The sequence below is a fragment of the Grampus griseus genome (genome assembly GCF_964374135.1).
Source record: "Grampus griseus genome assembly, chromosome: 3".
Taxonomy (NCBI): domain Eukaryota; kingdom Metazoa; phylum Chordata; class Mammalia; order Artiodactyla; family Delphinidae; genus Grampus; species Grampus griseus.
Window position 1 is genome coordinate 114,403,949 of NC_139019.1, and position 25,620 is coordinate 114,429,568.

At 40.7% G+C, this 25,620-nt stretch overlaps 1 pseudogene across 1 annotated transcript; it reads left to right on the plus strand.

Annotated features, from left to right (window-relative positions):
- The first annotated feature begins 23,764 nt into the window (after positions 1-23,764).
- On the plus strand, positions 23,765-25,097 carry LOC309820348 (sorting nexin-5-like; annotated as a pseudogene). The gene has a single exon. The product of its transcript is annotated as a sorting nexin-5-like (transcript).
- Positions 25,098-25,620: the final 523 nt, after the last annotated feature.

Sequence of the window (25,620 nt, forward strand, 5' to 3'; positions counted from 1 at the left end):
ATGTGTGTGCGTGTTTATCCCTGGCTGATAGGACTTTTGGGTGACCTATCTTTACTTCTTTCTTCCTTGTTCCATCTTGCCTTCTAACCTCCCTTCCTCTCTCTTTCTTTTTTTTAAAATAAATTTATTTATTTATTTAGGCTGCATTGGGTCTTTGTTGCTGCGCGTGGGCTTTCTCTAGTTATAGCAAGTGGGGGCTACTCTTCATTGCGGTGCAGTGCACGGGCTTCTCGTTGTGGTGGCTTCTCTTGTTGTGGCTCGTGGGCTCTAGGCACGTGGGCTTAGTAGTTGTGGTGCACGGGCTTAGTTGCTCCGCGGCATGTGGGATCTTCCTGGACCAGGGCTGGAACCCGTGTCCCCTGTATTAGCAGGCAGATTCTTAACCACTGTGCCACGAGGGTAAGTCCCCCCTCTCTTTCTTTTGGCCTATTTGCTTATCTGCATTTTCTACTATTCTGCTAGGAACATACATTATTTGTATAATTTTTTCAAATGGGTGAGAAAAGGTAAAAACTTTTTTTTTTGTTATAAATTTATTTATTTTTGGCTGCATTGGGTCTTCATTGCTGTGCACGGGCTTTCTCTAGTTGTAGCGGACCGGGGCTACTCTTCGTTGCGGTGCGCAGGCTTCTCATTGCGGTGGCTTCTCTTGTTGCAGAGCATGGGCTCTAGGTACGTGGGCTTCAGTAGTTGTGGCACAAGGGCTCAGCAGTTGTGGCTCATGGGCTCTAGGGCACAGGCTCAGTAGTTGCGGTGTACGGGCTTAACTGCTCCACGGCATGTGGGATCTTCCCAGGTCAGGGCTCGAACCTGTGTCCCCTGCATTGGCAAGTGGATTCTTAACCACTGAGCCATCAGGGAAGCCCTGGGTCCCTATTCTTGAGGAATGCACTGTAAGCCAGACAATTACAACATGGTTAAGAGTTTAGAAATAGGCAGAGTGGGACTATGCCTTTTCATCAGAATCTAATTCCCCAGCTCCCCCAAGAAACTGAGAGGGAGAGAGGGTACATGATCACTGACAAAAAGACTATACAGATTGGAAATTTGCAAAGCTATAGCTGAAGCCTGGCATCCCTGACTGGCACTGACCAGCAGCTCTGTCTCCTATACCATTGGGCCCTGCCAGTGTTCAGATGAAAATTTTCCAGGGGAATGGGTGTCCGAATGGTGCCCATGCACCTTGCTACACAGAATAAGCATGCTCTCAGCATATCAAACTGATGAGGAACTTCAGCAGTAGCATCACAGGCTCCTAGAGAGAGACAGGTACAAGCTAATCATGCCTGCCATAACCATGGAACAGTTCATGAAAGTTTTCAGGCAAAGCCCCTCCATACTCATATGTCTTCTAAAAAATACTCTCTCTCTCTCTCTCTGATTCCAGGGAATTGAGAAAGAAATTACAAAACCAGGATTTCAGCTGCTTCTGGAAGAGCCAGGAGCTCTCAGAAACAGATGTTAAATCTAATTTTGGAGCCTAATAAAAATGTTGGATATCTAGCTTGTTAGAATAAGTCTGGGATATGGCTCATAAGTCAATGATTCAGTGGAACCTAAACCTACAGTATTGTGTAGAGGGGCTTCAATTCCTCCACAGAGCAACTGGTGGGAAACAGCTCACAGATCTCAGATGTTCACTCATCCTCCTGAGAGGCCACAAGGAGCAGCTACTTGCTCATTCATTTAGACCTACAATAAAATTGTCTCTGATGTTGGTGGGACATGGACTGTCAAATAATGCCCCTGGAAGCCAGGAGTCCTGAGACTCTCATCCCAGTTCCTCCAAGGACTTATTTTATAGCCCTAAGCATGTCAGTTACCCCTCTGTGCCTCAGTTCTGCCATGCATGGAAAGGGACTCCTGCTGCCTTCCTTTCTGGAAGAGATACAGAGATGACACTGGAATATTCACCCCCATGCTTCAGAAGTTAAGTGGTGATATTGCTCCCAGGTCGGGAGGGATGGAAAGGAAAGTGGAAATACATTATCAAAGTATAGTGGACAAAGCTCAAGTTTTGAGCCATCCAGCCCTGCGTTTGAATCCTGACCCTAACTTACCAGCTGTGTGAAATGAGGCAAGCTTCTTTAATATCTCTGACCCTAGAGTTTAATAAGACAGAGAATAATTCCTGTCTTATAGGACTGCTGTGAGGATTCAAGATAATGTATGCATGGTGCCTGGCACAAGTAGGGACTGAAAATAGTAGAAATATTAAAATTTCTGACACCTATGTAAGCCCGGAGGAAGTCACTCTTCTATAAATTTACCTGAGTCAGAACCAGCCCACAGATCAGAGAGTTGGGTTAAAAATCTATGGAGGAAAAAAAAAAATCTATGGAGGAATCTAACTTTCTAAAGATGATAGGAGAAAAAAAGCAGACAATTTCACACTGCTCTCAGCATCCTTCCTCAACCCTCATCATATAGAAGGAAACTTTCCACCTTCACTCAGCCATGGCCTTGGTATCACTCTGACAAGAAATCTCTTGTCACCCCATGGGACCTGGCTTCATAACCTGACTACAGAATACTGCAGGGAAGGGAGATGCAGGATGTTGCAGGAAAGGCTTGCAATTTTAAACATGTGGTTTGGGAAGGTTTCACTGAGGTGACATTTGAGAAAAGAACTGAAAGAAGTAAGGAAGTAAGACATGCAGACAGCTGAGGGAAGAGAGTCTAGGGAGAGGATAGAACAAGTTGCAAGGGCCCTAAGGCAGGAGTATGTCTGGTGGATTCAAGGAGTAGCAGGAAGACTGAAGCAGAGTGAGTGAGGGGAGAATAATAAGAGGATGGGGTCTGGGAAGGGAGGGCCTTCACATGTGGTCTCTGAAGTGATAGTCCTCCCTTAGGCCTCAGTTCTCTCTTCTAAAAAGTAGGCATAATGGTAATACTCAAGAATAGCATACTTGAAAGGGTAAAGTAAAAAGACAACATAGTGAACAATCTAATGGACTAGGAATCAGAATACTTAGTTTTTAGGCCTATATGTACTCTAGTTGGCTATGTGGCCTTGGGCAAGTCACTTCTCTAAGCCTGTTTTCTTATCTGTAAAATGGAATGATCTTGGTTAACAGAGAATTTTTTAATCTGAAAAGTTATATTGTACATAAAGTATTTTTCAACAAATGGCTGGAACAACTGGATATTTGCATGCAAAAAAAAAAAAGAACTGCTATTCAATACCTCATTCCATATAAAAAGTCAAATTCATCACAGACCTAAATATAAAACTTAAAGTTATAGGGCCTCCCTGGTGGCGCAGTGGTTGAGAGTGCACCTGCCGATGCAGGGGACACGGGTTCGTGCCCTGGTCCAGGAAGATCCCACATGCCGCGGAGCGGCTGGGCCCATGAGCCGTGGCCGCTGAGCCGGCGCGTCCGGAGCCTGTGCTCTGCAACGGGAGAGGCCACAACAGTGAGAGGCCCACGTACCGCAAAAAAAAAAAAAAAAAAAAACAAGTTATAAAACTTATAGAAGAAAACATAGGGGAAAAAATTAAGAACTTGGGTTAGACAAAGATTTCTTAGATACAACACCAAAAACATGTTCCTTTAAAGAACAAATTGATAAGCTAGACTTCATCAAAATTTAAAACTTCTGTTCTTGAAAGACACTGGTAAGAGAATGAAAAGACAAGCCAAACTGGGAGAAAATATTTGCAGAGCACATATCTGATATAAGACTTTCTGTCCAAAATATATAAAGAACTCTCAAAATTCAATAACAAGAGAACAAACGACCCAATTTTTTTAAATGGGCAAAAAAACTGAAGAGACATTTCACCAAAGAAGATATATAGATGGCAAATAAGCACATGAAAAGATGCTCATGCTCATTAGTCATTAGGGAAATTGAAATGAAAACCACATGATACTAATACTACATATTTGTCAGAATGGCTAAAATTGAAAAGAGTGACACACACAAAGAGATGGCAAGGATACAGAGGAACTGAACCCCTCATAAGCTGTTGGTGGGATCTAAAATGGTACAACCACTTAGAAGTTAAACAGACAACTACCATTTGATGCAGCCATTCCACTCCTAGATGTTCACCTAATAGAAATAAAAGCATACGCCCATGCAAAGATTTATATGTGAATGTTCATAGCAGTTTTACGTGTAATAGCCAAAAATCAGAAACAATCCAATGTCCATCAACAGATGAATGAACAAACAAGGTATATTTATATAATGGATACTATGTGGCAATAAAGAAGAACGAACAATTGATACAGGCTACGATATGGATGGATCTCAAAATAATTACAATGACTGAAAGAAGTTACACCCTCCCCCAAAAAGAGTACATACTGCATGCCATTTATATAAATTCTAGAGAATGCAAAGTAAACTACACTGACAGAGAGCAAATCAGTGGTTGTTTGAAGATAGAGGGTAAAAGGGAGGTTCTACATGTAGAGACATGAGAAAACTTTGGGGGGTGACGGATATGTTAATTATCTTGAATGTGGTAATGCCTTCATGGGCATAGAGCACGTCAAAACTTATCAAATCGCACACTTTAAACATGTGCAGTTTATTGTATGTTAATATACCTCAATAAAGCTGTAAAAAAATTTTTAAAGAACGCAAAGTATTCATTCCATTTTTTGTCAGCAAACATTTATTAAGCATCTACTTTGTGGCAAGAACCATGCCAGGCACAAGAGAGGCAGAGACAAATGAAATCAGGTTCTCAAGGTACTTACAGCCTCCAGGAAGGAAGCTTTAAAGCAATTTCATGAACCTACTGTACTGTCACCATCCTCTGCAGAAGGGGAGAAAACAAGGGCAACCTCTGACAGTGCTAGGAACCAAAAGGTAAAGCATAGATCAGAATTAACTCTCTTCCCTCTCCCCTCCTTGAATCCTCAACTCCCAAACTGGGAGCATTCTTCTATACTCCCTCATCTCAGAACTTTAGAACATCAGGGTTGGAACTGCTTATAGGGACGAATGAAGCTCAGAGAAGGAAAGTGACTTGTTATCTCCCACAAAGCTCGTCAATGGCAGAACTAAACTGAGCAGATTGACCCCTGACTTCTGTTTTAGTTTTGGATAAATTGCATTATGACAATTTTTATTCTCTACCTGAGCTGACTTAGTGATTAATGATTGAGGATTCTCAAATTCACCCAGAAACTTCACATGAAATGGAGCTGGATGAGCTGCTTCATTCCTCTATAGTGAGCCTTCAAAGCAATTCTGTGAACACCAGGGTCAGAGTCACTGGAAATTCAGCTGACCATGAATTTAAGTGTCAAAGCTTCCAGATCAGTTTTCTTCTGCTCAGTCACCACTCACAGCCTTCTCAGGGGAAGGGCTCTGCAGCTAGGCCAAGAGGTGGATGTGGGAAAACCTGTGCAGATAGCATAATACCCACAGGGATGATGAACAGATTGTACAGATCTCTCAGTTTATCCCTTCTTCCTCCTTCTCCTTCTGAAACATACGTCTACAACTCTTTCACCCTAAGGGTGAATCCAAACTTCTTCTAAGTCCCAATAAAGAAAAAAAGAATAAGAAGAGGGGGGACCTTCAAGATGGCAGAGGAGTAAGACGTGGAGATCACCTTCCTCTCCACAAATATATCAAAAATACATCTACTACATGTGGAACAACTCCTACAGAACACCTACTGAATGCTGGCAGAAGACCTCAGACTTCCCCAAAGGCAAGAAAATCCCCACGGACCTGAAGGGCAAAAGAAAAAACAGAGACAAAAGAATAGGGATGGGACCTGCACCTCTGGGAGGGAGCTGTGAAGGAGGAAAGGTTTCCACACACTAGGAAGCCCCTTTGCGGGCAGAGACGGGGGGTGGCGAGGGGGTGGGAAGCTTTGGAGCCACGGAGAAGAGCACAGCAACAGGGGTGCAGAGGGCAAAGCGGAGAGATTCCCGCACAGAGGATCGGTGCCAACCAGCACTCACCAGCCCGAGAGGCTTGTCTGCTCACCCGCCAGGATGGGTGGGGGCTGGGAGCTGAGGCTCGGGCATCGGAGGTCGGATCCCAGGGAGAGGACTGGGGTTGGTGGCGTGAACACAGCCTGAAGGGGCTAGTGCACCACGGCTAGCCGGGAGGGAGTCAGGGAAAAATTATGGACCTGCCTAAGAGGCAAGAGACCATTGTTTTGGGGTGAGGAAGGAGAGGGGATTCAGAGCACTGCCTGAACAAGCTTCAGAAACGGGCACGAGCTGCAGCTATCAGCGTGGACCCCAGAGACGGGCATGAAATGCTAATGCTGCTGCTATAGCCACCAAGAAGCCTGTATGTAACCACAGGTCACTTCCACACCTCTCCTCCTGGGAGCCTGTGCAGTCCGCCACTGCCAGGGTCCCGTGATCCAGGGACAGCTTCCCCAGGAGAACACATGGTGCACCTCCAGCTGGTGCAACGTCACCCCGGCCTCTGCCACCACAGGCTCGCCCCGCATTCCATACCCCTCCCTCCCCCTGGCCTGAGTGAGCCAGAGCCCCCTAATCAGCTGCTCCTTTAACCCTCTCCTGTCTGGGTGAACAAAAGAAGCCAGAGGGCAACCTACACACAGAGGCAGGGCCAAATCCAAAGCTGAACCCCGAGAGCTGTGCGAACAAAGAAGAGAAAGGGAAATTTCTCTGTGCAACCTTCGGAGCAACAGATTAAATCTCCACAATCAACTTGATGTACCCTGCATCTGTGGAATACCTGAATAGACAACAAATCATCTCAAAATTGAGGTGGTGAACTTTGGCAGCAACTGTAGACTTGGGGTTTGCTGTATGCAACTGACTAGTTTCTGATTTATATGTTTATCTTAGTTTAGTTTCTGGCACTTGTTATCATTAGTGGATGATAATGTTGGATGAGTGGATTAGTGTTTCTTGGTTTGGTTGCTCTATTCTTATTTCTTTATAATTTCTTTATATTATAATTTATTTATAATTTTATAATTCTATAATTCTTTATAATTTTCTTTAAAATAAAAATATAACTATTTTATTTTATTTCTTTCCTTTTTTTTCTCCCTTTTCTCCCTTTTCTTCTGAGCCATGTGGCTGACAGGGTCTTGCTGCCCCAGCTGGGTATCAGGCCTGACCCTCGGAGGTGGGAGAGCCAAGTTCAGGACGCGAGATCACCAGAGACCCCCCGGCCCAACGTAAACTCAATCGGTGAGAGCCCTCCCAGAGATCTCTGTCTCAACACTAAGACCCAGCTCCACTCGATGACAAGCAAACTACCGTGCTGGACACCCCATGCCAAACAACTAGCAAGACAGGAGCACAACCCCACCCTAATAGCAGAGAGGCTGCCTAAAATCATGATAAGTTCACAAACACCCCAAAACACACCACCGGACTCAGTTCTGCCCACCAGAAAGACACAATCCAGCCTCATCCACCAGAACACAGGCACCAGTCCCCTCCACCAGAAAGCCTACATAACCCACTGAAACAACCATAGCCACTGGGGGCAGACACCAAAAACAACAGGAACTACGAACCTGCAGCCTGTGAAAAGGAGACCCCAAACACAGTAAGATAAGCAAAATGAGAAGACAGAAAAACACACAGCAGATGAAGGAGCAAGATAAAAACCCACCAGACCTGACAAATGAAGAGAAAATAGGCAATCTACCTGAAAAAGAATTCAGAATAATGATAGTAAAGAGGATCCAAAATCGTGAAAATAGAATAGAGAAAATGCAAGAAACGTTTAACAAGGACCTAGAAGAACTAAAGATGAAGCAAGCAATGATGAACAACACAATAAATAAAATTAAAAATACTCTAGATGGGATCAATAGCAGAATAACTGAGGCAGAAGAACGGATAAGTCACCTGGAAGATAAAAACGGGGAAATAACTGCCGCAGAGCAGAATAAAGAAAAAAGAATGAAAAGAATTGAGGACAGTCTCAGAGACCTCTGGGACAACATTAAACTCACCAACATTCGAATTATAGGGGTCCCAGAGGAAGAGAAAAAGAAAGGGACTGAGAAAATATTTGAAGAGATTATAGTTGAAAACTTCCCTAATATGGGAAAGAAAATAGTCAATCAAGTCCAGGAAGCGCAGAGACTCCCATACAGGATAAATCCAAGAAGAAACACGCCAAGACACATATTAATCAAGCTATCAAAAATTAAATACAAGGGGCGAGTGTAGGCCGGCAAGTGAACGCGCGCGAGCGAGGCTCTGCTACCTTCCGCCCGCCAGAAGGATGTGTGCAGAAGGTGGCCCGCAGGGGCGCCCTGTCACCACACCGCCACAGAAGGCCAAGCAGGCTGCGCACGGCTGCCATTCCTCCTGAGAGCCCTGTGGCAAGTGGAGTCCCAGGGACAGTCACTGGCCAGGCGGACCTGTTGGAACGTCTGCAGTACGGCCACCCAGCACCGTACCCGGCTTGAGTTCACCCTCTTTATTGACAGCGTCTACTGCCATCTTTTACTGCTCTCCTTCCATACCAGTGTTTCCTTCAACCTACAGAATAAGCTACTCAAAAACCAGTAGGAGAGCCAACTTCAGGACACTGGTCAACAAGAGACCTCCCAGCTCCACATAATATCAAACGGCGAAAATCTCCCAGAGACCTCCATCTTAACACCAGCACCCAGCTTCACTCAACGACCAGCAAGCCACAGTGCTGGACAACCTATGCCAAACAACTAGCAAGACAGGAACACAACCCCACCCATTAGCAGAGAGGCTGCCTAAAATAATAATAAGGCCACAGACACCCCAAACACACCAACAGACATGAACCTGCCCACTAGAGAGACAAGATCCAGCCTCATCCACCACAACACAGGCACTAGTCCCCTCCACCAGGAAACCTACACAACCCACTGAACCAACCTTAGCCACTGGGGACAGACATCAAAAACAGCAGGAACTACGAACCTGCAGCCTGCAAAAAGGAGACCCCAAACACAGTAAGATAAGCAAAATGAGAAGACAGAAAAACACACAGCAGATAAAGGAGCAAGATAAAAATGCACCAGACCTAACAAATGAAGAGGAAATAGGCAGCTTACCTGAAAAAGAATTCAGAATAATGATAGTAAGGATGATCCGAAATCTTGGAGATAGAATGGACAATAGAATGGACAAAATGCAAGAATCAGTTAACAAGGACCTAGAAGAACTAAAGATGAAGCAAGCAACGATGAACAACACAATAAATGAAATTAAAAGTACTCTAGATGGGATCAATAGCAGAATAACTGAGGCAGAAGAACGGATAAGTGACCTGGAAGATAAAATAGTGGAAATAACTACTGCAGAGCAGAATAAAGAAAAAAGAATGAAAAGAATTGAGGACAGTCTCAGAGACCTCTGGGACAACATTAAACGCACCAACATTCGAATTATAGGGGTTCCAGAAGAAGAAGAGAAAAAGAAAGGGACTGAGAAGATATTTGAAGAGATTATAGTTGAAAACTTCCCTAATATGGGAAAGGAAATAGTTAATCAAGTCCAGGAAGCACAGAGAGTCCCATACAGGATAAATACAAGGAGAAATACGCCAAGACACATATTAATCAAACTGTCAAAAATTAAATACAAAGAAAGCATATTAAAAGCAGCAAGGGAAAAACAACAAATAACACATAAGGGAATCCCCATAAGGTTAACAGCTGATCTCTCAGCAGAAACCCTACAAGCCAGAAGGGAGTGGCAGGACATACTGAAAGTGATGAAGGAGAAAAACCTGCAGCCAAGACTACTCTACCCAGCAAGGATCTCATTCAGATTTGATGGAGAAATTAAAACCTTTACAGACAAGCAAAAGCTGAGAGAGTTCAGCACCACCAAACCAGCTTTACAACAAATGCTAAAGGATCTTCTCTAGGCAAGAAACACAAGAGAAGGAAAAGACCTATAATAACGAACCCAAAACAATTTAGAAAATGGGAATAGGAACATACATATCGATAATTACCTTAAATGTAAATGGACTAAATGCTCCAACCAAAAGACACAGATTAGCTGAATGGATACAAAAACAAGACCCATATATATGCTGTCTACAAGAGACCCACTTCAGACCTAGAGACACATACAGACTGAAAGTAAGGGGATGGAAAAAGATACTCCATGCAAATGGAAACCAAAAGAAAGCTGGAGTAGCAATTCTCATATCACACAAAATAGACTTTAAAATAAGGACTATTAAAAGAGACAAAGAAGGACACTACATAATGATCAAGGGATCGATCCAAGAAGAAGATATAACAATTGTAAATATTTATGCACCCAACATAGGAGCACCTCAATACATAAGGCAAATACTAACAGCCATAAATGGGGAAATCGACAGTAACACATTCATAGTAGGGGACTTAAACACTCCACTTTCACCTATGGACAGATCATCCAAAATGAAAATAAATAAGGAAACACAAGCTTTAAATGATACATTAAACAAGATGGACTTAATTGATATTTATAGGACACTCCATCCAAAAACAACAGAATACACATTTTTCTCAAGTGCTCATGGAACATTCTCCAGGATAGATCATATCTTGGGTCACAAATCAAGCCTTGGCAAATTTAAGAAAATTGAAATTGTATCAAGTATCTTTTCTGACCACAATGCCATGAGACTAGATATCAATTACAGGAAAAGATCTGTAAAAAATACAAACACATGGAGGCTAAACAATACACTACTTAATAATGAAGTGATCACTGAAGAAATCAAAGAGGAAATCAAAAAATACCTAGAAACAAATGACAATGGAGACACAACGACCCAAAACCTGTGGGATGCAGCAAAACCATTTCTAAGGGGGAAGTTTATAGCAATACAAGCCCACCTTAAGAAACAGGAAACATCTCGAATAAACAACCTAACCTTGCACCTAAAGCAATTAGAGAAAGAAGAACAAAAAAACCCCAAAGTTAGCAGAAGGAAAGAAATCATAAAAATCAGATCAGAAATATATGAAAAAGAAATAAAGGAAACGATAGCAAAGATCAATAAAACTAAAAGCTGGTTCTTTGAGAAGATAAACAAAATAGATAAACCACTAGCCAGACTCATCAAGAAAAAAAGGGAGAAGACTCAAATCAATAGAATTAGAAATGAAAAAGGAGAAGTAACAACTGACACTGCAGAAATACAAAAGATCATGAGAGATTACTACAAGCAGCTCTATGCCAATAAAATGGACAACCTGGAAGAAATGGACAAATTCTTAGAAAGGCACAACCTGCCAAGACTGAATCAGGAAGAAATAGAAAATATGAACAGACCAATCACAAGCACTGAAATTGAAACTGTGATTAAAAATCTTCCAACAAAGAAAAGCCCAGGACCAGATGGCTTCACAGGCGAATTCTATCAAACATTTAGAGAAGAGCTAACACCTATCCTTCTCAAACTCTTCCAAAATATAGCAGAGGGAGGAACACTCCCAAACTCCTTCTACGAGGCCACCATCACCTTGATACCAAAACCAGACAAGGATGTCACAAAGAAAGAAAACTACAGGCCAATATCACTGATGAACATAGATGCAAAAATCCTCAACAAAATACTAGCAAACAGAATCCAACAGCACATTAAAAGGATCATACACCATGATCAAGTGGGGTTTATTCCAGGAATGCAAGGATTCTTCAATATATGCAAATCTATCAATGTGATAAACCATATTAACAAATTGAAGAAGAAAAACCACATGATCATCTCAATAGATGCAGAGAAAGCTTTTGACAAAATTCAACACCGATTTATGATAAAAACCCTGCAGAAAGTAGGCATAGAGGGAACTTTCCTCAACATAATAAAGGCCATATATGACAAGCCCACAGCAAACATCATCCTCAATGGTGAAAAACTGAAAGCATTTCCACTAAGATCAGAAACAAGACAAGGTTGCCCACTCTCACCACTCTTATTCAACATAGTTTTGGAAGTTTTAGCCACAGCAATCAGAGAAGAAAAAGAAATAAAAGGAATCCAAATCGGAAAAGAAGAAGTAAAGCTGTCACTGTTTGCAGATGACATGATCCTATACATAGAGAATCCTAAAGATGCTACCAGAAAACTACTAGAGCTAATCAATGAATTTGGTAAAGTGGCAGGATACAAAATTAATGCACAGAAATCTCTGGCATTCCTATATACTAATGATGAAAAATCTGAAAGTGAAATCAAGAAAACACTCCCATTTACCATTGCAACAAAAAGAATAAAATATCTAGGAATAAACCTACCTAAGGAGACAAAAGACCTGTATGCAGAAAATTATAAGACACTGATGAAAGAAATTAAAGATGATACAAATAGATGGAGAGATATACCATGTTCTTGGATTGGAAGAATCAACATTGTGAAAATGACTCTACTACCCAAAGCAATCTATAGATTCAATGCAATCCCTATCAAACTACCACTGGCATTTTTCACAGAACTAGAACAAAAAATTTTGCAATTTGTATGGAAACACAAAAGACCCCGAATAGCCAAAGCAATCTTGAGAACAAAAAAAGGAACTGGAGGAATCAGGCTCCCTGACTTCAGACTATACTACAAAGCTACAGTTATCAAGACGGTATGGTACTGGCACAAAAACAGAAAGATAGATCAATGGAACACGATAGAAAGCCCAGAGATAAACCCATGCACATATGGACACCTTATCTTTGATAAAGGTGGCAGGAATGTACAGTGGAGAAAGGACAGCCTCTTCAATAAGTGGTGCTGGGAAAACTGGACAGGTACATGTAAAAGTATGAGATTAGATCACTCCCTAACACCATACACAAAAATAAGCTCAAAATGGATTAAAGACCTAAATATAAGGCCAGAAACTATCAAACTCTTAGAGGAAAACATAGGCAGAACATTCTATGACATAAATCACAGCAAGATCCTTTCTGACCCACCTCCTAGAGTAATGGAAATAAAAACAAAAATAAACAAATGGGACCTAATGAAACTTCAAAGCTTTTGCACAGCAAAGGAAACCATAAACAACACCAAAAGACAACCCTCAGAATGGGAGAAAATATTTGCAAATGAAGTAACCGACAAAGGATTAATCTCCAAAATTTACAAGCAGCTCATGCAGCTCAATAACAAAAAAACAAACAACCCAATCCAAAAATGGGCAGAAGACCTAAATAGACATTTCTCCAAAGAAGATATACAGACTGCCAACAAACACATGAGAGAATGCTCAACATCATTAATCATTAGAGAAATGCAAATCAAAACTACAATGAGATATCATCTCACACCAGTCAGAATGTCCATCATCAAAAAATCTAGAAACAATAAATGCTGGAGAGGGTGTGGAGAAAAGGTAACACTCTTGCACTGCTGGTGGGAATGTGAATTGGTTCAGCCACTATGGAGAACAGTATGGAGGTTCCTTAAAAAGCTACAAATAGAACTACCATATGACCCAGCAATCCCACTACTGGGCATATACCCTGAGAAAACCGAAATTCAAAAAGAGTCATGTACCAAAATGTTCATTGCAGCTCTATTTACAATAGCCCGGAGATGGAAACAACCTAAGTGCCCATCATCGGATGAATGGATAAAGAAGATGTGGCACATATATACAATGGAATATTACTCAGCCATAAAAAGAAACGAAATTGAGCTATTTGTAATGAGGTGGATAGACCTAGAGTCTGTCATACAGAGTGAAGTAAGTCAGAAAGAAAAAGACAAATACCATATGCTAACACATATATATGGAATTTAAGAAAAAAAATGTCATGAAGAACCTAGGGGTAAGGCAGGAATAAAGACGCAGACCTCCTAGAGAACGGACATGTGGTTATGGGGAGGGGGAAGGGTGAGCTGTGACAGGGCGAGAGAGAGTCATGGACATATACACACTAACAAACGTAGTAAGGTAGATAGCTAGTTGGAAGCAGCCGCATGGCACAGGGAGATTGGCTTGGTGCTTTGTGACAGCCTGGAGGGGTGGGATAGGGAGGGTGGGAGGGAGGGAGACGCAAGATGGAAGAGATATGGGAACATATGTATATGTATAACTGATTCACTTTGTTATAAAGCAGAAACTTACACACCATTGTAAAGCAATTATACCCCAATAAAGATGTTAAAAAAAAAATTAAATACAAAGAAAAAATATTACAAGCAGCAAGGGAAAAACAACAAATAACATACAAGGGAATCCCCATAAGGTTAACAGCTGATCTTTCAGCAGAAACTCTGCAAGCCAGAAGGGAGTGTCAGGACATATTTAAAGTGATGAAAGGGAAAAACCTACAAACAAGATTACTCTACCCAGCAAGGATCTCATTCAGATTCAACAGAGAAATTAAAACCTTTACAGACAAGCAAAAGCTGAGAGAGTTCAGCACCACCAAACCAGGTTTACAACAAATGCTAAAGGAACTTCTCTAGGCAGGAAACACAAGAGAAAGAAAAGACCTACAATAACAAACCTAAAACAATTAAGAAAATGGTAATAGGAACATACATATCGATAACTACCTTAAATGCAAATGGATTAAATGCTCCAACCAAAAGACACAGACTGGCGGAATGGATACAAAAACCAGACCTGTATATATGCTGTCTACAAGAGACCCACTTCAGACCTAGAGACACATACAGACTGAAAGTGAGGGGATGGAAAAAGATATTCCATGAAAATGGAAATCAACAGAAAGCTGAAGTAGCAATTCTCATATCAGACAAAATAGACTTTAAAATAAAGACTATTACAAGAGACAAAGAAGGACACTACATAATGATCAACAGATCAATCCAAAAAGAAGACGTAACAATTGTAAATCTTTCTGCACCCAACATAGGAGCACTTCAATACATAAGGCAAATGCTAACAGCCATAAAAGGGGAAATCGACAATAATACAATAATAGTAGGGGACTTTAACATCCCACTTTCACCAATGGACAGATCAACCAAAATGACAATAAATAAGGAAACACAAGCTTTAAATGACACATTAAACAGGATGGACTTAATTGATATTTATAGGACATTCCATCTAGAAACAACAGAATACACTTTCTTCTCAAGTGCTCATGGAAAATTCTCCAGGATAGATCATATCTTGAGTCACAAATCAAGCCTTGGTAAATTTAAGAAAACTGAAATTGTATCAAGTATCTTTTCGAACCACAATGCTATGAGACTGGATATCAATTACAGTAAAAAAAACTGTAAAAAATATAAACACATGGAGGGTAAACAATACACTACTAAATAACCAAGAGATCACTGAAGAAATCAAAGAGGAAATCATAAAATACCTAGAAACAAATGACAATGAAAATGCAACGGCCCAAAACCTATGGAATGCAGCAAAAGCAGTTCTAAGAGGGAAGTTTATAGCACTACAATACTACCTCAAGTAACAAGAAAAATCTCAAATAAACAACCCAGCCTTACACCTAATGCATTAGAGAAAGAAGAACAGAAGAAAACCCAAAGTTAGCAGAAGGAAAGAAATCATAAAGATCAGATCAGAAATAAATGAAAAAGAAATGAAGGAAACGAAAGCAAGGATCAATAAAACTAAAAGCTGGTTCTTGGAAAAGATAAACAAAATTGATAAACCACTAGCCAGGTTCATCCAGAAAAAACAGGAGAAGACTCAAATCAACAGAATTAGAAATGAAAAACAAGAAGTAACAACTGACACCGCAGAAATATAAAGGATCATGAGAGATTACTACAAGCAACTATATGCCAATAAAATGGACAACCTAGAAGAAATGGACAAATTCTTAGAAAAGCACAACCTTCCAAGACTGAACCAGGAAGAAATAGAAAATATAAACAGACCAATCACAAGCACTGAAATTGAGACTGTGATTAAAAATCTTCCAACAAACAAAAGCCCAGGACCAGATGGATTCACAGGCAAATACTATCAAACATTTAGAGAAGAGCTAACACCTACCCTTCTCAAACTCTTCCAAAATACATAAGAGAGAGAAACACTCCCAAACTCATTCTATGAGGCCACCATCATCCTGATACCAAAACCAGACAAAGATGTCACAAAAAAAGAAAACTACAGGCCAATATCACTGATGAACATAGATGCAAAAATCCTCAACAAAATGCTATCAAACAGAATCCAGCAACACATTAAAGGATCATACACCATGATTAAGTGGGGTTTAGCCCAGGAATGCAAGGATTCTTCCATATATGCAAATCAATCAATGGATACACCATATTAACAAACTGAGGGATAAAAACCACATGATAATCTCAATAGATGCAGAAAAAGCTTTCGACAAAATTCAACACCCCTTTATGATAAAAACTGTCCAGAAAGTAGGTATAGAAGGAACTTTCCTCAACATAATAAAGGCCATATATGACAAACCCACAGCCAACATCATTCTCAATGGTGAAAAACTGAAACCATTTCCACTAAGATCAGGAACAAGACAAGGTTGCCCACTCTCATCACTCTTATTCAACACAGTTGTGGAAGTTTTAGCCACAGCAATCAGAGAAGAAAAAGAAATAAAAGGAATCCAAATCAGAAAAGAAGAAGTAAAGCTGTCACTGTTTGTAGATGACATGATACTATGCAGAGAGAATCCTAAAGATGCTACCAGAAAACTACTAGAGCTAATCAATGAATTTGGTAAAGTAGAAGGATACACAATTAATGCACAGAAATCTCTTGCATTCCTATACACTAATGATGAAAAATCTGAAAGTGAAATTAAGAAAATACTCCCATTTACCATTGCAACAAAAAGAATAAAATATCTAGCAATAAACCTACCTAAGGAGACAAAAGACCTGTAAGCAGAAAAATATAAGACACTGATGAAAGAAATTGAAGATGATACAAATAGATGGAGAGATATACCACGTTCTTGGATTGGAAGAAACAACACTGTGAAAATGACTCTACTACCCAAAGCAATCTACAAATTCAATGCAATCCCTATCAAACTACCACTGGCATTTTTCACAGAAATAGAACAAAGCATTTCACAATTTGTATGGAAACACAAAAGACCCCGAATAGGCAAAGCAATCATGAGAAAGAAAAACGGAGCTGGAGGAATCAGGCTCCCTGACTTCAGACAATACTACAAAGCTACAGTAATCAAGACAGTATGGTACTGGCACAAAAACAGAAATATAGATCAATAGAACAGGATAGAAAGCACAGAGATAAGCCCATGCACATATAGTCACCTTATCTTTGATAAAGGAGCAAAGGATATACAATGGAGAAAAGACAGCCTCTTCAATAAGTGGTGCTGGAAAAACTGGACAGCTACATGTGAAAGAATTAAATTAGAACACTCCCTAACACTATACATAAAAATAATCTCAAAATGGATTAAAGACCTAAATTTAAGTCCAGACACTATAAAACTCTTAGAGGAAAACACAGGCAGAACACTCTATGACATAAATCACAGCAAGATCCTTTCTGACCCACCTCCTAAAGAAATGGAAATAAAAACAAAAACAAACAAATGGGACCTAATGAAACTTAAAGCTTTTGAACAGCAAAGTAAACCATAAACAAGACCAAAAGACAACCCTCAGAATGGAAGAAAATATGTGCAAATGGAGCAACGGACAAAGGATTAAACTCCAAAATATAAAAACTGCTCATGAAGTTCAATATCAAAAATACAAACAACCCAATCTAAAAATGGGCAGAAGACCTAAATAGACATTTCTCCAAAGAAGACATACAGATGGCCAAGAGACACATCAAAAGATGCTCAACATCACTAATTATTAGAGAAATGCAAGTCAAAACTACAATGAGGTACTACCTCACACCAGTCAGAATGACCATCATCAAAAAATCTACAAACAATAAATGCTGGAGACGGTGTGGAGAAAAGGGAACCCTCTTGTATTGTTGGTGGGAATGTAAATACAGCCACTATGGAGAACAGTATGGAAGTTCCTTAAAAAACAAAAAATAGAACTACCATATGACCCAGGAATCCCATTACTGAGCATATATCCTGAGAAAACCATAATTCAAAAAGTCATGTACCGCAATGTTCATTGCAGCCCTATTTACAATAGCCAGGACATGGAAGCAACCTAAGTGTCCATCGACAGATGAATGGATAAAGAAGATGTGGCACATATATACAATGGAATATTACTCAGCCGTAAAAAGAAACGAAACTGAGTTATGTGTAGTGAGGTGGATGGACCTAGAGTCTGTCATACAGAGTGAAGTAAGTCAGAAAGAGAGAAACAAATACCTTATGCTAACGCATATTTATGGAATCAAAAAAAAATGGTTCTGAAGAACCTAGGGGCAGGACAAGATAAAGACGCAGATGTAGAGAATGGCCTTGAGGACACGGGGAGGGGGAAGGGTATGCTGGGACGAAGTGAGAGAGTGGCATTGACATGTATACACAACCCAAAGTAAAATAGACAGCTAGTGGAAAGCAGCCGCATAGCACAGGGACATCAGCTTGGTGCTTTGTGACCACCTAGAGGGGTGGGATAGGAGGGTGGGAGGGAGAGGGAGGGGATATGGGGATATATGTATACATATAGCTGATTCACTTTGTTATACAGCAGCAACGAACACAGCAATATAAAGCAACTTTACTCCAATAAAGATGCTAAAAAAAAAAAAAAGAATAGGGAGAGAAATGTGCAGGATGAATATATTTGTCAGGACAGGCTTGTATATGCTACGGTAACAAACAACACCAAATCTCTCAGGTCAGGGCCTGAGACTGGGGACGACTTCTGCTCCACATAATCACTCATGGACCCAAGATATTAAGGTTCCACCATCTTGTAGTTATACTATCTGAAATCCATGACCTTTTCAGTTACTCAGGCAAGGAGAGGGAAAGATGATGAGTCTCATACCAGCAATTAAATGCTCTGGCCTAAAAGTGATATGCACATCACTTCCACTCAAAGCCCATTGGTCAGAACTATTCATATGTCCCTACCTAAATGCAAGGGATGAAGAAATATAATTCTCCAGTGTGCCCAGCAGAAGAAAACCAGATATGGGTGGACACCATAAGTCTCTATCACAATGGAGCCAAGGTTATTGGTATCTTGATTCAAACGGGTCAGCCAATAGCCTTTACGAAGGATCTTGAAGGGCTTTACAATACCTCCTGATTATCATTCTTCATTTTCTAAATGAAAATGATTATCATTCTATCATTATCTATCATTCTACCAACTTTCATTTTCTGAAATTCTGGGGATGACCAGTTTGTCAGTTGACCCTTAAGCTTTGACTCTTCTCACGAATATCTACTTGCTCCAGGTGACCTCACTTCAGTGCTCACAGAAGCACTTATTAATTTACAAAAAGCATTCCCTTATAGCTTCTTCTCAGTACAATAAAAAGGCTTCTTTCCATCCTAAGTTATTTCTTTTTGTCCTGATTCTTACCTTCTTGACACAGTACCCATCTCAAACACGTACTCCTAAAAATGGTTAAGAGAAAGATAACTGAGGGACTTCCCTGGTGGCGCAGTGGCTAAGAATCCGCCTGCCAACGCAGGGGACATGGGTTCGAGCCCTGGTCCGGGAAGATCCCACATGCTGTGGAGCAACAAAGTCCGTTCGCCACAACTACTGAGCCTGTGCTCTAAAGCCCACGAGCCACAACTACTGAAGCCCTCATGCCTAGAGCCCATGCTCTGCAACAAGAGAAGCCACTGCAATGAGAAGCCTGCACGCCACAACTAGAGAAAGCACATGCGCAGCAACAAAGACCCAACGCAGCCAAAAATTAATTAATTAATTATTTTTAAAAAGATAACTGAAAATAAAATTCAATATCCTTGAGTCTGGGATATTGAAAGCCCAGAACAAGATGATCAGCCACTATCTGTGCTTAAATGATCTTGTATTTTTAAAAAGAAAAGCTAAACTCACCCCTTGATCTTCCCAAGGTGGCCCTTCCATTCCAATTAAAATAGACATTTATTTTGTCCACAACATATGGTCACTGCAGTCTCTGGGACTTTGCCCCATGGTGCTCTTCTTCTGTTCTGAAAACGAACCAGTTTTTTATTATAATTAGTTTTTATTATTTCTTTTAAATTTTTATTGGAGTGTAGTTGCTTTACAGTGTTGTATTAGTTTCTACTGTACAGCAAAGTGAATCAGCTATATATCCCCTCTTTTTTGGATTTCCTTCCCATTTAGGTCACCACAGAGCACTGAGTAGAGTTCCCTGAGCTATACAGTAGGTTCTCATTAGTTATCTATTTTATACATAGTATCAATAGTGTATATATGTCAATCACAATCTCCCAATTCATCCCACCCCCCCTTCCCCCTCTTGGTGTCCATACGTTTGTTCTCTACATCTGTGTCTCTATTTCTGTTTTGCAAATAAGATCATCTATACCATTTTTCTAGATTCCACATATATGCGTTAATATAGAATATTTGTTTTTCGCTTTCTGACTTACTTCACTCTATATGACAGTCTCTAGATCCATCCACATCTCTACAAATGACCCAATTTCATTCCTTTTTATGGCTGAGTAATATTCCACTGTATATGTGTACCACAAGAAAAGCAACTAGTTTTGATCCATAATTTCCTTCAAGGTCTAGTCCAAGGTTCACCTCCCCTAAAAAGCCTTTTCTCAGCCAACCTGACTCACATTGTGCCTCCAGTCCTTGGGCCCCCTCAGTGCCTGTACACAAAGTCATCTATTCCTGCTGCCCACCCCTTCTCTATTTCTACACATAGTACTCTGCTTCCAGGCTGCCAGCCTGTCCCTAACAAAACTGTGAGCACCTCACCAGCAGATTCAGGCCTTTTTATCTCTTGACTCTCCCTGAGTGTCTAGCATGGGGCCAGATCTACTTGCTAAGTAAAGCAAAGATAACCTAGAGAATTTCTATCAGCTAGAGAAGATTCAACCTTTAGAAATTACCCAAATTTCTCAAATCCTAACATATAACAGAATTGAGAATCCCTTTGTCCTATTAACCTTGCCAGAGCAAGGAAATTAAAAATTGGTATACAAGAAGGAAAAAGAAAATAGTTATTATTTACCTTCTCATGTGTTCACATTCAGCATCTGTTTTCTTACAAAGTTCCAAACAGCATCACTGTTTACAATTACTAAGAGCTGCATTCATCAAGTAGATACACAATATTTTACTGATCATTTCTGTGGCTAGATGTTTAGATCGCTTTAAAGTATTATATGATATGACATGATATTACATTACATTATATAAGAAATGACATTGTGATCAAATGACACTGTGATAAAACTTTGCCTGTGTTTTGGATTATTTCCTTAGGATAGGTTCCTAAAAGTGGATCTGTCAGGTCAAAAGTTACGAACATTTTTATTATGCCTGATGTATACTATAAACCCATGACAAATTCTTAAATACCGTTTGGCTCTAGGATATTATAATTCTACTGCTAAGAAATGGAAGCCCCCAATGGTAAACATTTTTTAAGGCAGGCAGAATAGTAAAAGTCAAGAAAGCAAGACTCTGAAATCAGATTGCCGGAGTTCAAATCCCAGTTCTATCACTTGCTATCTATATAGACATAAACAAGTTACTGAATCCTTCTGAGACTATGTACATAAAGAACAGGGTCTGGCACGTAGTAAGGGCTCAATAAATGTTAATCATTATCATTGCTTTTAGATTAACAAAAAGAAGATGAATCTATAATTCAAAAATCCAAGCATTATCCTCAAATATTACAGAGGAAATAAACATAAAACAAATGACAAAACAATACTCCTGTACCTAGAACATAAGTAAGCAGGTTCATTTACTGTGAATACTATTTACACTACTGTGGTTATTAATTACATATAAATAAAAATAATTACCATTTTACTGAGTGCCTGTTTTCTTTAAAAACCTCTACATACACTGTCTCATTTAATTTAACCACCACAACAACCCTGTGTGGTGGTAGTATTAATAACAATAACAATGATAGCTAATAATTTCCAACTGCTGATTATGTGCCATACATGGCTATAGATAATAATTTATTAATCATTATAAAACCTATGAAGTAGAGCTTTTCATTTCACTATTATCCTCATTTTACAGACAATATAATTGACATACGCAGCGGTTAAAGAACTTGTCCAAGGTTACATAGCTAATAAGGTAGATATTATTCTATTCACTTTATAGTTAAGAAAACTGAGACTTAGGGACTTCCCTGGTGGTACAGTGGCTAAGACTCTGCACTCCCAATGCAGGGGGCCTGGGTTCAATCCCTGGTCAGGGAAATAGATCCCATATGCTGCAACTAAGAGTTTGCATGCTGCAACTAAAGATACTGCAGGCCACAACTAAAGATACTGCATTCCACAACTAAAGATCCCCCATGCCACAATGAAGATCCCGCATGCTGCAACTAAAGACCCCACATGCCACAAGGAAGATCCCACACACGGCAACAAAGATCCCGAGTGCTGCAACTAAAACCCAGCATAGTCAAATAAATATTTTTTTTTAATGAAAAGAAAAGAAAACAGAGATGTAAAGAAAATTGTCTATAAAGGTAAGTAACTGGGGCAGGCTTTGAACCAGTATCTGTTAAGACTCTCAATCCACACTCTTTTGTTCTACCACTCTGCCAAATTTATGTGGATTTTCTGCGTACAGAGAATGCCCTATATAGATAACAAATGTTTAAGGCTGGCTTCCCTCATTCTTGCCTTCTTTTTCCATAAGCCATGGGATACTGAGGACTGTCTCATTTTAACATGTGCCTCTGAGAAGAATATAATTGGGAAGGCAAGCCCAACATGAAAGCCCATATACTGAAATGTGTCCTTTAAAATGACTCTTTCTCCCGAGGCATTATGTGTTGTAGTCCTTTGAGAATGCGTACCTGAGAGTTTCTAAGGCTTACCTTTCAGATACTTGGGGATTCCTAAACAGGTGCTTACGGCAACTCTCCTTCAAAAGGTTTTTCAAATGGTTGCTACAGAAAGGTCTCCTATTTCTCTCTGCCTCAGAAAGTCCTCAAAATTCTCACCACTTGGAGAAACAAAAGCTGCTTCAAGCCTCCCAAAACACCTGGAAAATACTCACATTTATAAAGAGACTGAACCCACAGGAAGAAACTGGGATTGAAGTCTTAACTCTTGAATAAACTGATTGCTTCATCTTGGACAAACTATTTCCCTTCTCTGCGCCTCAGTTTCCTCTTCTACAAGATGAGGCACTGGATTAGATGGTTTTCCAGGTTCACTAGAGCTCTGATTCAAGGATGAAAATTAAAGTGAGTTTGGAGTCTATAGCGGTGCAATCCCAGGGGGGAACAGTTGTATGAAAGTCCAAAGCCCAGATTTGCAACCGTTAACAGAAACAGATTTGCAACGATTAACTGAAACCCACCAGGGCTGGTTTAACTTCAACAGGGAAGGAAAGTGCCCTGGGATTCTGATTTAAGAATGCAAGTCCTGTGCTTCCCTGGTGGCGCAGTGGTTGAGAGTCCACCTGCCGATGCAGGGTACACGGGTTCGTGCCCCGGTCCGGGAAGATCCCACATGCCGCCGAGCGGCTGGGCCCGTGAGCCATGGCCGCTGAGCCTGCGCGTCCGGAGCCTGTACTCCGCAACGGGAGAGACCACAACAGTGAGAGGCCCTCATACCGCAAAAAAAAAAAGAATGCAAGTCCTGCTTTCTTGAGACGCGCCTCGCTGGGAGAGTGTCAGGGGCACCGCGTCCCCGTGGCAGCCTGCAGTCGGCTTCAGTGTGGCTCGGAGCCAGGCCAGGCAGCCACACTCGAGGCCCGCGTTGCCATGGCCACAGTTCCCAAGTTGCTGCAGCAGCAGGAGGAGGAACACAGCAAGCTGAGATCTGTATCGGTGGACATGAATGTTGATCCCTTGCTTCAGACTGACATACCTTATGCACTCAGTGAGAGAGATAAAGTCAAATTTACAGTACACACCACGACCACGCTGCCCACGTTTCAGAGCCCAGAGTTTTCTGTTACAAGGCAACATGAAGATTTTGTGTGGCTACATGACACTCTTATTGAAACTACAGACTACGCTGGGCTTATTATTCCGCCCGCACCTGCAAAGCCTGACTTCAATGGCCCTTGAGAGAAGATGCAGAAACTGGGAGAGGGTGAAGGGTTTATGACCAAAGAAGAATTTGCCAAGATGAAGCAAGAGCTGGAAGCTGAGTATCTCGTGGTCTTCAAGAAGACTGTGTCTTCCCGTGAAGTCTCTCTTCAGCGGCTCTCCTCTCACCCTGTTCTCAGTAATGATTGCAACTTTCACATTTTCCTGGAATATGATCAAGATCTAAGTGTTAGGCAGAAAAATACCAAAGAGATGTTTGGTGGCTTTTTCAAAAGTGTGGTGAAAGCACTGATGAAGTCCTTTTTTCAGGAGTTATGGAGGTAGATGACTTCTTTGAACAAGAGAAGCATTTCCTCAGTAACTATTATGATAGGATCAAGGGTTCCTTTGCAAAGGCTGACAGAATGACCAGCGCTAATAAAAATGTAGCAGACGGTTACATCCTCACCGCAGCCTGCTTGCATAGCCTGGCTTTAGAAGAGCCCACGGTCATCAGAAAGTACCTACTGAAGGTGGCTGAGCTACCTGAAAAACTTAGGAAAGTAGAGAGTCGAGTCTCCTCAGATGAAGACTTAAAGCTGACAGAGCTCCTCCGATACTACATGCTCAACATAGAGGCTGCTAAGGATCTCTTATATAGACGCACCGAAGCCCTCATTGACTATGAGAATTCAAACAAGGCGCTGGATAAGGCCTGGTTAAAAAGCAAAGACGTCAAGCTGGCTGAGGCATACCAGCAGGAATACTGCCAGAAATTTGAACAGCTTTCTGAATCTGCAAAAGAAGAGCTAATCAATTTCAAACAAAAGAGAGTGGCAGCATTTAGGAAGAATCTGATTGAAATGTCTGAACTGGAAATAAAGCATGCCAGGAACAACATCTCCTTCCTGCAGAGCTGCATCGACTTGTTCAAGAACAACTGAACAAAGGATATGAATGTGAAGAAAGCCAGCATCATTTGCACTCAGATCATTACCACAGAAGATTACCTTTGACTTTAATTTAAAATTATGTGAATAAATATTTTGATTTCTAAAGATCTTAACACTTACCCATGTTGGTTTAAAAATATTTCTATTGCATGCTACTTGGACACAACTAATCTTTATGCATTTAATACCTCAGAATGGGTAGAATCTAAGTACTGGGTTCTCCTCTAATTTGTCTTTCGTAATTAAGAAAGGGTGTGGGAATCTCATGCCTTCTGGAGTCTATAAGGAGTGGCCTGGCACATGCTGCCTCACTGTTCCATGTACCCATGCCCCTACAAACCGGTTACTTTAGGGTAGGTGCCGATTATAACAGATAAGTCAGCCGCTTGTTACAGGTAAGAGACATTCTATCTCTTCATTAGGTAATTTGCCCTTTCTTACTCTCCTGGTTCTTCAATCACCTTGAGTTGTTTGTACTATAAAAAGAGCAAGAAAAATCTCATATCTTTATATACACCCTTTGCAGCCCCATTTTTGTAGTAGGGGAGAGAAGCATCTTAAGGGTATAAGAACAAGTAACAAGGCCTAATTTAGAAGGTGGCCAGATCTACATTAAGAAAGATGTGACCCCCC